Source organism: Anguilla rostrata, chromosome 9, assembly GCF_018555375.3.
Source record: "Anguilla rostrata isolate EN2019 chromosome 9, ASM1855537v3, whole genome shotgun sequence".
Lineage (NCBI taxonomy): Eukaryota > Metazoa > Chordata > Actinopteri > Anguilliformes > Anguillidae > Anguilla > Anguilla rostrata.
Genome location: NC_057941.1, coordinates 11,353,970 through 11,368,745, shown reverse-complemented (window position 1 = coordinate 11,368,745; position 14,776 = coordinate 11,353,970). Strand labels below are relative to the sequence as shown.

At 41.0% G+C, this 14,776-nt stretch overlaps 1 pseudogene; it reads left to right on the top strand.

Annotated features, from left to right (window-relative positions):
- Window positions 1-620: 620 nt before the first annotated feature.
- On the top strand, window positions 621-11,786 carry LOC135262548 (serine protease 23-like; annotated as a pseudogene).
- Window positions 11,787-14,776: the final 2,990 nt, after the last annotated feature.

Genomic DNA, 14,776 nt, shown 5'->3' with positions numbered 1-14,776 from the left:
CCAACTTTGTCATTTTAAGAACATACACACAACCTATTATCCTATAGCACAGTTGTTCTCAAACTCAGTCCTGGGGGACCACTGTGTATGCTGGTTTTTGTTCCAACCACAATTGCAATCCCAGAATTGTAACAAGCTGCTCATTTTTCTTGATTAAGTGATTTCATGTTTTAGAGCAGGGGTTCCCAATCTTATCCAGAAAGGGCCAGTGCAAATGTTGGCTTTTGTTTCAACCAAACAGTAACACACCTGATCCTACTAATCAAGGTGCTTAGCAAAGCACCTAATCAATAAAAATGAACAGTTTGTTACAATTCTGGGATTGCAATTGTGGTTGGAACGAAAACCATCATACACAGGACTGAATCTGCATCAGTTAACACTCAAACACACCCTGTGCCACTATGTAACTCCTCGACAGTGTCTACCAGTTCCTTAATCCACTCTGCCAGTTAACGCTGGACAGGCTCTGTGCTGTTTTCAACAGCGTGGGGACAATCTGATGAAATCTGTTTTGGGGGAACCACGTTTATAAATCTAAAGAGATTGTGGCCGGTATAGGTGGTCACTAGTACTCTGAATACTAAGCCCAACGCAATGTCACTGAACCTATGATTTCCATGGTAGACACAATTCTCCAGCCCTCTGAGAGTGCAGCCACAGGCTACAACATGTCTGGAGACTATCTGCCCCATGTGGAACCGATGTCTAAACCTGTGAGATTGGTGCAAGGTATGATGTCACTGGACTTATGATTTTCTGAGATGCTGGAACTCGGTGCTCAGGCCTATGCCATCTAAACGTGCTGGAACACGTCGAGTTTCTCGCAAGCTAAAAACAAGTCCCCAGACCTCTGAAACCAGAAGGGAGAGTAGCAGGGGGTTACAGGTTCTGAAACACAAATATAGTACTCAGTACCAAGGTGTATGTAGCATGAATACTGGATATAAACTGTCAATCCTCTCAAGGATCCCTTATTTTTCATTTTTCTCTTATCTCTGTTTAAATGCGATTGGTTGCTGTAACCACTGTGCTTACTCCTATAATTTGGTTATTAGAATTGGAGCACTCCTGCACTGATGAAGACTGTAATGAAATGGCCACTTATGCAATTCTGGCCATATCCAAAGATGATGTTATCATCTGAATTTCTTACTAACACTTCGATTTATATTCTCTCCTATTTATCATATCTAATCTGGCATCACTGTGAACAGCTAACTGGACCAGGGTAATGTACAGAAACAGAATTACCCAATTAAAACAACTGTGACATGAGAGATACTATTTCATGTTTAATATGACCTCTCTGTGTCTGAAGTAGCTGTGGAACGAAAACAGGAAAATTAGAGAAAAAGAGCTGCTTTTGGCCTGGTAGCAATTTTCTTATCAAGCACTATCCCCAATCATAATGACCAAACTACTGCATGACAAGTGCAGATTGTTATCAAGGTCAGATTCAGTTTCATGCCTGCTTTTTAAGAGTGATAACAGATATTTAAAATATTTTTTTTTTTCTCGGGCCGTTCTCAAACTGATGCTGGTTGTTGGAAGAAGGCTGATGTCCCCCGTTTGCTTTGACATCACATGAAGTGAAATTTTCAGAATTTGCAGAGAATTTGTGTTTTGTTAGCTGAATATGGATATCAAAAATAAGTTTCTAATTAAAGAGTTATCAGTGTGGTTAAAAGTACCATTAAGGGTGTTGATGCCTCATATCTGGCCCATTGGGTTCCAGTTGGACTGGCTGGCCTCGTAAACCCCTTCTGCGCAAATGCCAAATCTGACCAATCCTCGCCCATTTATGGAGTGTTCTATTTAAGGCTTTATAACTCCAGGTGTGAACATCACAGAGACTTGGAAAATGACTTACATGAAGCAGGACACTTGTACCATTCACCACAGATTAGTTAATATTGTTTAGGTAGAAAGAAAGTGCGACAAATGCAGTTATCACGTTGTTTTCCTTTAGTTTGAAATGAGATACTAAGAGATATACAAAACAGGTAAAACTATACATGTTCTAGATCATAAACTCCTCAACAATTGGAAGAACATAAAACAAGTGTGCAAAATCAGAGGGTGATTTGCAGAACTGTTAAAGATCTATGAAGCAGAAAGTATGCAGTGTACCCTGGTGTCCGTTTTCACCCAAATGCAGAACATTACTCCAGATGGGGAATAAGCAAACAAGAAAATTTTCATAAAGAAAAAACAAAATTACAAATGAGACAGAACATGAGATACTAACACTGGGAAACAAAACCATTAACACAGAGAACACTCAAGAAGAAAGCTAACAAACATGGGAGACAATAAACCTGGAATCACCACATGCAAGTGCATGAAACAAGGTTGAGGATACATATGAGGGCACTGAAAACTAAGAAAAGACAGAGCAAACATCGAACGGAAATACAGAGAACAATCAGCTGAGACTAATGACTAATGACGTACAGATGGGGAAAACGAATCGACCGATAATACAATAATAGAAACAACGAACAAGTGAACAAGCTAAACAACCATACACACAGGGAACAGGACACTATAACAACAGTGGGAAGCTAAGCAGGGGAAACACGGGCAGGTTTACAATGGGTGACCATAAGTACTCTGACATCCAGGATCTGTGTCTCCAAATCTATCCAAAACTGTGCTTTGCTGTAAATCATAACATAATCATATTTCACTACAAATCTGCTGTGAATTTGACTCATGAAATTGGATAATTTTTAAGTGGGAATTTCAATCGTTCATCCATCCACCCATTTTCTAACCGCTTAGTCCAGATCAGGGTTGCGGTGGCAAAAGGGCAAGCAGAGCATATATATAATCCCGCCAGCGTGTCCTAGGTCTCCCCCTGGGTTTCCTCCCCAGTGGCCATGCCAGCCAGAGGGAGGCCCTCAGGAGCCATCCTTATCAGATGCTCGAACCACCGCAACTTACCCCTTTCAATGCGGAGGAGCAGCGGCTCTACTTTGAGGTCCTCCTGGACAGCTGAGCTCCTCACCCTATCAAGGAGAGTAAGCCCTGCCACCCTACGGAGAAACCCCTGTATTCACAGTCTCGCTCTTTCGGTCACTACCCATACCTCGGGACCATAGGCGAGAGTAGGGACGAAGATTGACTGGTAAATCGAGAGCTTTGCCTTTCGGCTCAGCTCCTTCTTCACCACTACCATTTGACACAATGCCCACATTACTGTGGCCGCTGCACCTAGACGGCAGTTGATCTCTTAATCCCGTTTTCCCTCACTTGTGAATAAGATCCCAAGATACTTGAACTCCTCCACCTGGGGCAGTTGCTCCCCCCTTACTTGAAGGGGGTAAACCCTTTTTTTCCAGGAGAGGACAATGCCCACAGACTTGGAGGTGATGATCCTCATCTCGACTGTGTCACACTCAGTGAGAGTGTGACACAGGGTTGCAAACCGCTCTAGTGCGCATCGAAGGTCATGGTACGATGAGACCAAGAGAATGACGTCATCTGCAAACAGCAGAGATTCCACTCCTATGTCCCCAAACTGGGGACTACTCAGTAATGCCACCCTCTCCAGCTTACTTTGTCTGATGCCATTTAGAGAGCTAAACCAAGCTGTTAGGTTGAAGGTAAGTGCTGATTCAATGAGGCAGGTGCACTTAGATTCATTACAAAGTGTAAAGGTCTTACAGATCACTGCACTCTTTATATGAAAGTGAAATGGCCAGCTCTATCTACTGTATATGTAGATTAACTCACTGGTACATGTTTATATACAAGGCTATACTGAGACAGCTTCCATCTTATCTAAGGTATTTACCCAACATTAATCACCAAACTAATGAAAATGACAGTTTACGCATGCAAGACACTTGCTGCCATTACCGAAGGCCTGTACTGAGTTGGGAGAAAAAGCTTTTAAGTTCTCTGCTCCTTCAAATTGGAATGAACTTCAAAAAGGCATGAAGCTTAAGGAGCTTGTGACATTGAATGAGTTTGGAGCTAGGTTAAAGGAAGTAAATTAAATGGGTGGATGTCAGTGTTTTAATCATTAGGTAATTATATCTTTTATGTCCAAATTCAAATTTCTCTCCACTCTTCAATGTTCAAATTAGGTGCTTAACAAATATTTAAATTGACATTTTGAAAATTATTATTTATATAATCTTTTGCTATTATATTTTAATTTTTTATGTTGAACATTTTCTGAAACTGTATGTGCTGCTTTTCCTGGCCAGGTCTCTCTTGCAAAAATATTTTAAATCTCAGTGAGACTAACTGCTAAAATAAAGTTAAAACAAATAAAATGAAAAATGCTTGTAGTACTGACTGATTGGTTTCACTTTCCAGACTTTTCAGAGAAAGAACAGTCTTGATTGGCATTTGGCATGCACTCAATGACAATTTGCTCCTAGGATCAGTTTCTGTATTTTTATAAATATCATAAGTTGCCTTTTTTAAAAACCAGTTCAGAATTATTTTTTAAAATTCTATTTGATAGCCTGCATTTTTTTCTGGAGACAGACTGACAATTTTGAACTTTTCTCACCTTAAAGGTATGTCTTTTAAGATCAATAGTATACATAAATTCTGTCGCTGTTCTGACGTGATGTCTGTTTGGTCATTTTGTATGTACTGACAGGAGAAATCACACCTATTAGAGGACATTTCACTCTCTGGGTGGTTCAGAATCGAGCCATTCCACAGGGTGTGTGGCCAAGAACACATCAGATGGAATCCTACCTTTGTCATTCACAGTTTCTGCTACGTTACTAGGCAACAACAAATAATCCTATCAGAATGTCTCTGACAACATTGTAGCAGCTGTGATCACATTATAGAAGGAACCGAAGTGTGCCCTACTAACCCATAGCGTATTTGTGTGTACATTGATATGTACAAGAAAACTCATGTTATACATGCGTTTTAAAGAGACATTGCCACAAAGATGCTTGAAATGTGGGCCACTATTGCATATAGATACCTGGATGCTGGGAATGCACTCTGCTGTAATTGTAAATTCTAAGTGAGTTAAGGAATTATGTCTCTATTTATTATTATTATGTCTCTATGGACTATCTAAGCCCACCTGATAAGTGAAGGGGCTGAGCACTTCAAAACAGCCCACAGGGAAGTGACAGCATGCCTTGGCTGAATTGAACTGTTCACCACAGGATCTCTAGTAAATATGTGGGCTTTCCACGTTGGACCTTGCGGTGGATTTGTTACTCATTGATGCGAAATGTGCCTGCATTCTTTCAGAGGCCAGTGAACTTTTATGTGTTTCCCTCCTAGATGTGGGATGATGTACCCCAGTTTCTCCCATGTGAACATTCACAATGATACTGTTTTTCTGCCAATGTTGAACAATTTGGTCTGCAATATGTATGGCGTACATACAGAGAGGGACAGTAGTGTTGGGTTCAATCGTTCAATCTGCCATCGTAACACTCAGTGAATGCTCACAACACATTAAGATGAACCTGTGTTTGAAATGGTGGAGAGAGAATGAGGCAGAGGCCTGCTGCAAGTGCCTCTTTCATTTTCACCATGCGGAGAACCATGTTGAACACAGGAGCTCTTGGTGTACACTGACATTAGCTATGCATGGTACATTTTTGCAGAGGTGAAGGAAGCTGTCACCAGACCCAAGGGTTTCATGTTTTTCAAGATGCAGACTAAAAGCAACTGTAAGACTAGAAGATGGCACTCAGTCGAGCAAATACTATACCAACACTATACAGTTGTCAAGATATGCTAGTTCCACATGTTGGGTGTTGAGAAAAGGTTAATTTCTTCCATGCCCTTTGCATGAGGAGATGCATGCATTTTCATGACTATCTCAAATCAGGCATGAGATCTGTCGGTTCAAATTATATGCCTGCTCGTGAAAAGCCCCGCCCACTGACACGTCCCCCTTTGGATAATCAGTGTGAAATTTTCTTCCGTGTCCCATGAGCTTTCCACGGGTTTTACACAAATTTGTTCACAGCTTTTGGAAGTATCTTGCTAAAAGACAGACAGATGGAATGGGGCAAAAACATAACCCCGATGAACCCTTTCGGCAGAGGTAATAAGAAATAACTCATAGATAGTTTTCAAAGGTCCAGACAACTGGATTCAAATTGTGGTTATATTCCCCATAAGCGATAATTTATTGTATTCTTAATATTTCTTTCAAGTTTACAATCCAGTTGTAAAATAAGAAAATACTACCAGCACACTGCTATTATGCTCCCAAGTGATTTTTATTTAACCAAAATCCATGAGCAGTGACAACGTTTCGACCATTTCGGTCTTCGTCACCTGAATCACTTTAAAAATACCCCTTGGATATTTGTGAATGCAAAAATGTATTTAAAAAACACACCTGCAAAGAATTCAGTTTGCTGGACCTTTCAATAAAAAAACTATTTTCATGGCTACGCTGAAGGACAGCAGCATGTTGTGGATTACAATTTTGAGTAGGTATTTGAGTAGACTAGGTATTAAATTGTGTTGGACTGACTTGAAGGAATACATCACTGAGAAAGAATAATCGCTACTGAAACTGTTTGAGAGGCCAAGGCACAGCAGGAATACTTGCTTGTTTTTGAAGCCAGTATTAAAGATGTCAAAGGAGCAGAAGAGAGACAGAAAGGCAGACGGAAATCTACAGGAGTTCAGGTTGAATTAGGCAGGGGAAGCGGGGGACTAGTGCAGCTCACTGAAAATAAGAGGCAGAAAGGGTGGAGAGCAAATTAATAATGCTAAAGCGAACACTGAACAGAACAGGTGGTAATGCAACAGAATGCAAAATGGTCAATGGAAAATGCAGCATGAAATATTGGGTCGAAGACGGCAGAAATATAGCAAGAAGAGAGTGGAACCAAAAAAAAAAAAAAAACACGCAATGCACACTGGCACACAAGATGTAACAATGTTTATTTAGGGTTAAAGGGTGCTGAGTTCAAGAAGCAGGATGCGCAGTGCAGCGGGACAAAGAGATTGCCTGTACAAGTAAAAGTGCAGCCAGTTCACTGCTACCTCTTAATGACAGTTTTAACCAAGCGCAAACTTTCCTTCTCATCAATCCAATGAGGCAGCAGCTGGAAGTGGTTGGTGGTGAGCTCCCTAGAAATTGAACACCAGGGTGAAGTTGGAGAAGGATTCAATGAAGTTAATGTGGAAGGAGATGGCTGCTACGCTGTCTGACCACTTCAAGCTGAGTTTTGTGCCAGATAAAGCTGCCTGAAAATAGGCAACCCTCAAGGAAGCTTACAAAAAAGTAACAGGCAATAACTGTAATACAGGCAAGAGAGAGAAATGCATTTCCAGTTCTACAGCAAGATGGAGGTGTTGGGAGATCACCACGACTGTCAACCAGCCTCCCAGTTCTAGCCCCTATCTCACACAAGAAGAGGAAACTGCTCAGATGAAAGCAGCAGTTCTGCATTAATCTGAGGCATTTTATTTTGCTAAAAATAGGCAATAATTGCCAACTTCACTTTGAGCAGTGGTCTGCAAAGAAGGAGAGACTAAAAAAAATCTGTATGCTCAGGGAATAAGCAGTTTTTGTGATACCTTTCAACTTTTATATATATATATATATATATATATATTTTGCACTCTGTGAGGCCACAATTATTATGTGCATAGTTTAAGAACAGTGAGATCTGTTTTTTGTTCCTTAGGAAATGTGATTAGGAAATGACATGGCATATCATATCATATTTTAACTATTTCAGCAAAGGACACTGCATTGAGCCATTGTGCTCGTTTATTAACACGTGTGTAAATGCAGCTTCAAACAAGCTTGGAATTGTAGAATTGGCTGTGAACACTGGGTGCACACACTTTTTATACACAAATGGTGGGCCTTATGCAAAACTTATTCCCTTATGCAAAAAGAAAGGAACCTAACTGGCTATTTCCCAGTCCAATCCTGGACTAGCTACACCAACACTAGGAAGTCATGTGACCATTGGGATGCCATCGTGTCAGGTTACGCCTTGGAAGGGCAGCATGCCCCATTCCTATACAGCAGAGAGTCTGGCACCTCAGGGCTTCATACAGAAATAACTACAATGACCACAGACTCTCACCTTTCAAGAACATTACATTCTGTAAACAGACATAATTCACAAACAACCTCACACATCCTCACAATAAAGCGCAAACTTAGGGGATTTAGCATTTTACTCCTTCCTGCCAATTACATCACAAGGCCCATTGTGATGCAGGGCTGGGGATGATCACTGCATCATGTGGTAAACAGACAGAAACAATACAAAAAGGAGGCAAATTGACTAATAGCCATTTATTTGGCCCGGAACACAAAAAAGCTAAATTCTCATTGAATAATAAGTGCATCAAGTCCACATGCAAAAACCTGAGCTCCAACACCCAGTAGTATCACCTGGAAAAACATCCCCCCTTTGGAGCACAGCCTTTTCATAAGGCCCAATTATTAGGCAATGGTAGCAGCTGAGCTAATTAGAATGAGCTTCAGCTGCCACACTGCCAGTGTGTAGGGCCAACTCTACTCACCCACGTCCCTTCCTGACACCACACAACAAAAAATAATTATCCCCATTGGACATTTAGCTACATCAGCCAATATCAACATTGGATACACATGCAAAATGGCATAATGATTTGCGTGGAATGGAACGAAGCTGGCTTGCTTGCTAACTAATGATTGCCAAAAAATGGGGTTTAGTCTTAAGCCGGGCACCCACCGCACGCGTCGCGTAAGCGTCGCGTAAACAGCAGGGCGAAGCAGCACGGCGCGACGCGTAGGGTGTCTCCACTGGTTCCGTTTGTGTCGCGCAAAGGCTTGCGTAAAAGCTAGTAGCTCTCGCAGTCTGCAGTGGGATTACATCGTGTATTTCACGTTTGTTCACGACTGTTGATTATGGCTTAAGTGAATACTTTGGTGAGAGACCTTTTTCAGTTTGTTAATTTGGTAATATTTCGTTAACTCGTAAATACGTGAGAAAGTAAACGCTTTCAAGAATTACCATAAACTTAAATCGCAACGTAGCCTGCATAACAATCAATCTCAAACTGTATTTTATTTGCTTGGTTATGCCAATTTCATGAAGAATATGTAATGATCATAATAATAATAAATAATCCGTAATCAACCATTGGGAATTCCCGTGTTGTCTTGTCATTCACGTCAACACATTTATAGGATCATATTTAGTAAAATCAGCTAATCATGAAAAAGACAGTAACAGTTTAATCTTGAAGAGATATGAACACCACAACGCCATGAACACCGGAAGCTTTGAAGTACAAGTGCGATAGGCTACGTCTTTCTGTGGTGTATTTTCAAATTTACCCCACCCCCTCCGCAAAATAAGACAGCGAAACTAAGTTTGCCTTTTCCCCAGGTTCCAGTTATTTATTTATTTATTTTTACAAAACGAAAAGGCTTGTATTTTTTTTTTTTGGTGCTTATAAAATATCTGGGAGGTAACTAGGGACACACCCCCAGTAATATAAGGATGAAATATAAATCAGAGCATGTATACCTAGCATTTTAGAGCATATTTCTGTGTATAAACAGGCCATCGTGACGCGCGACAAGCCGAAAAAATAGAACTGAAGCGAAAAACTACGCTTCAGTTCGCTTGTGTCGCGCGAGCTTCGCAGCCGGTACGCGACGCGTTCGCATCTGGTGGAGACGACGTCGCCCGCTGCCGTTGTAATAACAGTACTTCAACTACGCTTCAGTTACGCGCGTAATACGCGCGTAGTGCGCTCGCGGCCGATACGCGTGCGGTGGGTGCCCGGCTTTAGTTGTTCCGAGAGACCGTGCCATGCACGCATCTCCTTTAAATGGCATGGCAAGCAGGAAAGAGGACAGCAGCAAAGACAGAGGTACAGAGAAGGGAATGCACATTAATAGGACATGAAGTGAGGCACTGTACCCAGTCACTATGTGACAAGTTTGTCCAGTTGTGATCATGTGACCTGTTGATCCAAAATGGCGCCCAGTACTCACAAATGTATGGTAAAAAGGGACTCTGGTCTAGTTGATACATTTTCATATTCAATTGACCATTTATTGCAGATACTCAATCCATCACGTTGAATGATGTCACTGGTTGGATCAATGATTCTGCATTTGATTACCATTGTAGGGATTAGATGTAAATAGCAATTCAAAGGTACAATGTGCCACAGCCAGGGCTTTCCTAACTGAATAATTATGAAGGAACTGTGTCCCCTCTCTGCAGTGTCAAATGTCTGGTCTCTAGTAAGTTATAGACTGTCGGCAATTAACAAAAAAAAAAAAAAAAAAACTTTCTCAGGAAAATATAATGAAACAGTGTTCTATCCTAAGGGAAAAGCTCCTTTTCATAGTTCAATAACCCAATTTTGAATTAATGCATGAGTTCAGCTATGCAGCTGAAAGTTAAACAGAGAAGACAAAGTACAAAAGCTACACATGGTACACTGCTGCATGACCTCTTCTTACCCAAGAGCATTATTAAAAATATATGGGGGATATACATACCTCTATGTACATAGAGTACACCTATACATTTTCACCACCTCAAAGTTGTGTGCCAGGATGGGACCATTATTAATAGCCACATGCATGTTACAGTCTGTCTACCTACTTTCAAATAACATATTACTAAGCTAATTGAAGCACAGCCATTTTTAATAAATATTCCAGACATGAGGGGAGGTGGGACAGATTATTTCAATCACTCCATATGTTTACAAAAAAATGTTTTTCATCACATATTTAGATGCAACAAATCTTCAAACAATCACATAGATTTGTGGGATACCTGACAACTCATTAACTCAGGGTGGAGAGGTAAACTATCTTGTTCCTCTTTGTGTTCCGTTTGCCAGCTTACAGTGGAGCTTTGAATAACCTTTCGATTTCAGTTTTTTAAGTCGACTGTTTTACGATGTTTAAAATGGTTGTCTGTGTAATCCAAACATATACCCTTATTGATCACTTGTGTACCCATTTCTCTGGCTATGATTTTAGGTTGGTGTGCTTCCAGCCATGCCCGCACAGCTGAGTGTTGCAAAGGCTATACTCTAGTCCTCCCCCCTGCAACTCCTGCTCATTTTACCCCTTTTGCTATCCCTGCATATGACCTCCACACCATCAGCCTTTAACACACCTCCCCTCACTGGTGCCCCACACCCCCCAGCTGCTCTCCCGCATGAACTTTAGTGCTCAGGTGCAGCTCATATTTACCACCTACTGCAGTCATAGCTGCTACCACCAGGGGGAGCGAGAGCCCAGCTGTTGGATCTTGCACGTTGACTGTGGATGTGAAAAACACGAAAGACAGCCCTGCTATTCTGCCTGTAGCTGGGACAACACACCCAGTTCATGCTACACAGCACAGGATCCACAAGCGGCAGCTCTACGGAGCCAATGGACGTTTCAATATATAGTGGTGACCACTTTTGTCTTGACTACCCTTTTTCTACTGGAGTCTGTACCTCAAACACACTTTTTGTGGTCTTTTGGCGTCCTCACATAATGTCTTGACTGCTGCTCCTTGCATGCTTGATGGGAAGGATTATGTCAAGGGTGCTCACAAACTGAAGGTTGGCTTCTCAACTCCACCTTCTGCCAGAAGCACTAGTCTTCATTATCTAATTCCCCAGTAGCCCTTGTGTTCTGGGTTTGGGTCCAATGGACACATCTTCCTAAGAGCTGGATCCAGAGGTCTCAGGAAATGGATTTTGATTATGTCCTCCTGGAGCCTCATCATTGGCCTTTCATGCACCTCTCTGTAGCAGCCAGGGGACCAAAATCAAAGTCCAAAAACTAAAAGACAACCAAATATTTCAAAAAGTGTAAATGTAAAGTGAAAATATAAAAATTCTAGGCGTGCTGTAACATAGAAATGTCAGATCCTGTCCATACTAAACACCAGGCACCGATGCAAGGTTCTGATTCCTCAGATAGCAACAGCAGATATGCACCCCAAAATGTCCAGCGCAACAAATTTTGCTGACGGATGTTAAGCCCCCCCAAGAACTACTTTCTTCCTCCTGACTTTGACTAACCAGATAAAGAAAAGTCTGCATTTTAAATGATGGGGGAGGTGGCATGATTGAAAGATAGTGGGGCAACCTGGTTGTGCTGATTTGGTGAAGTGAGAAGTGTGGGGGTGTGGTTGTAGACAGGGACTGTCTTATCTGAAAACCGACAAATATGTGTATTAAAGTTGCCTTATGTTATTGGAAGCAGGACCAAGCCCCATGATATTATTATCAAAGATCAAGATTAATTGTCTTACAGTCATTCCATAGAGACTAAACATGAATATGTTAAGAGATATACCAGCTCAGCTTTTGAATATCTCTTTTTTTTTTTTTTTTAAATAATGGAAGTTATATTTCAATATCACAGATTGCATTCCTACATCTCCTGCTGACATCTCCTATCTTAGCAACTACAGGTAAACTGATGAATACAAACTTGCAGTAAAATTGAGAACCATTCATTATAATACCAGCTTTGGTCACACACTTGACATATAAGTCAGCAACTTTACTGAAGTGTCCCAATGCTGTTTCCTCTACCTATAGTAACATGTGAACTCAATCACTTGGATCACTAAATGATCTGACAGCATGTCAAGCAAAAACCCTTTTTCATTATTGTATAATAAAGACTTTCTCTTTATCTTCAGTGGTCCATTTTCAAGTTTTTTAAGGCTGTTCCTTTTTTGCACAAACATAGAATCTGTAGGCCTTATGATATGAATCTGTATACCAATACAACAAAGACACACAATACAACAAAATGTACAAATGAGGAAAATAGGTAGTAAGAATACGGTTGGCAAATAGCATTGTTCAGGGCTAGCCAGATAATGGCAGGGTAAAGGTCAAGTCAGCGATTAGTTGAGGAAAATGAGATTCCCTAGCATATTCAATTGCCAGACATAATTGACAATTTATCTCTTCACCTTTTGATTTCAATATTTTAACAGTGCGAGTGCTACATGACTCAGGGTTTGGGAGTTCAACATTAATTGCTGCTTTTTTAACCCTGTCAAGTGCAGTGTAAGGTGACCAGAAGCTACTTATTTGAGATAATAATATTGAAGATAATAATAGGATATCCGCCAAGATAGGGATAATAGGGATCTCGGCAAGAAAACATTGGGATCATACTATAAAATAAAATTGTTTCTGACCGTATGTACCTACCCGTGTACTCTGCCTGCCTGTGTTTTGCCCTGCCCGTGTTTTGAGTTTCTCGTTTTCTGTTTTTCTTAGATATTTTGGAGCTTGTGTTTTTGCCCATCGTAGCCTTTTCTGTTCCCTGCTTGTTTGCCTTTTTTGTTAGTAAAGTCTTTGTTAACTTTCCCTTTTTGAGTTTGTCTTTCCTTCCTCTGCGTTTGGGTCCTCCCTACCTGTTACGTGACACTTGATGCCTTAAGAAGGGTAACTCAGAGTTAACTCAGACACCATTAGTTGCATTAGCTTATCAATTTACATAACCAACATCAACAAGTATGTTCTCAATGAGAGAGAGTGGTATTTGCACCCCTTCCCCACCCCCAGCCACCAATGAGACAGCAATAATTGTGCTACTAATCAGTTCTGCCAACTTGAGATCTTTTGTCTAATGACTCAAAAATATTTTCATCTTCAATTTAACTTTAAAGTTTATTTTTGTAGACTACAAGTCAAGAAGAGGCATGACAAGCCACCCTTGCATGGAAGGAGCATGTATTACCAGACCACATTTTTTTTACTGGATTCAATCAATCTGGACTGGTGGTAGATGACCAGTTCAGATGATGACAGTGGATAGGAGAAATAATCTGTTCTGTTCCTGAAGGCCCCAGAAACCACTCACAGATCTTCCTTCTCACCGTCTTATTGCTGAGTTGCACAGTTATTTCCACAGGATAACTATAGTGAGAAGTGCTGGCTGTGCATTGTGCCATATTTTCGATGAACTATGAGATTGCGACAGGGCCATTGTTGTGTGTATTTTCCAGTCTTTCATTGTGAGATATAGTGCTCTGTTTCCCTTCTGGGGCTCTTGCATCTTTCTCAGAGTGGCGCCAAATTACCTGCTCTGAAGGCTGACTGGGCTTGCAGACCAATTTTCAAAAGGGAAGCAGGACACATTATCAAGCCCCCTTATGCCTTGACGTCCTTACTTAAAGGTGCAGTGTGTAAGTTTGCTGTAAGAACCCTTTTGTTCATATTTGGTTAAATTTTGTTCACAGCCATTACATTAATTTAGCAGACACTCTTATCCAGAACGACTTAAGCAATTTTTTAATTAAAAGATTTTTTTTTTTACACCGCATCCATTTAATACAAATGGATATATATGGGTTAAGTACCTTGCTCAAGGGTATAACAATTCCTGGGATCGAACCTATGACCATTCAGTTACACGCCCAGTTCCTTACTCACTATGCTACACTGCTGCCCAACCAGACCAAACAAATATGGTCTCTCTGACTGTCCCAGGCTCTGAAACCAGCCACTCCAAATTTCACCATGCCTGAATCTTAATGACCAATCAGGACAGCTGTCTTCCCTGCCTCCTGTTGCATGCTGCCACTGCAAACAGGGCTGACGAGGCTAGGGCTACGTAGATGAGAGCACATCAGCGGTAACGTTACCTAGACCTCGAAACCAAGCGAAACTCCGATACTAATTTGTCATCTTACGTTTAAAAGCTTCAAAACTATACGTCATCTGATATTCCTCTGATGTTCATCTGATATGTTCCTGACTTCAGCACTGCCTACTCTTGTCCTCAGTGGTCCTCTTACCCAGAGAA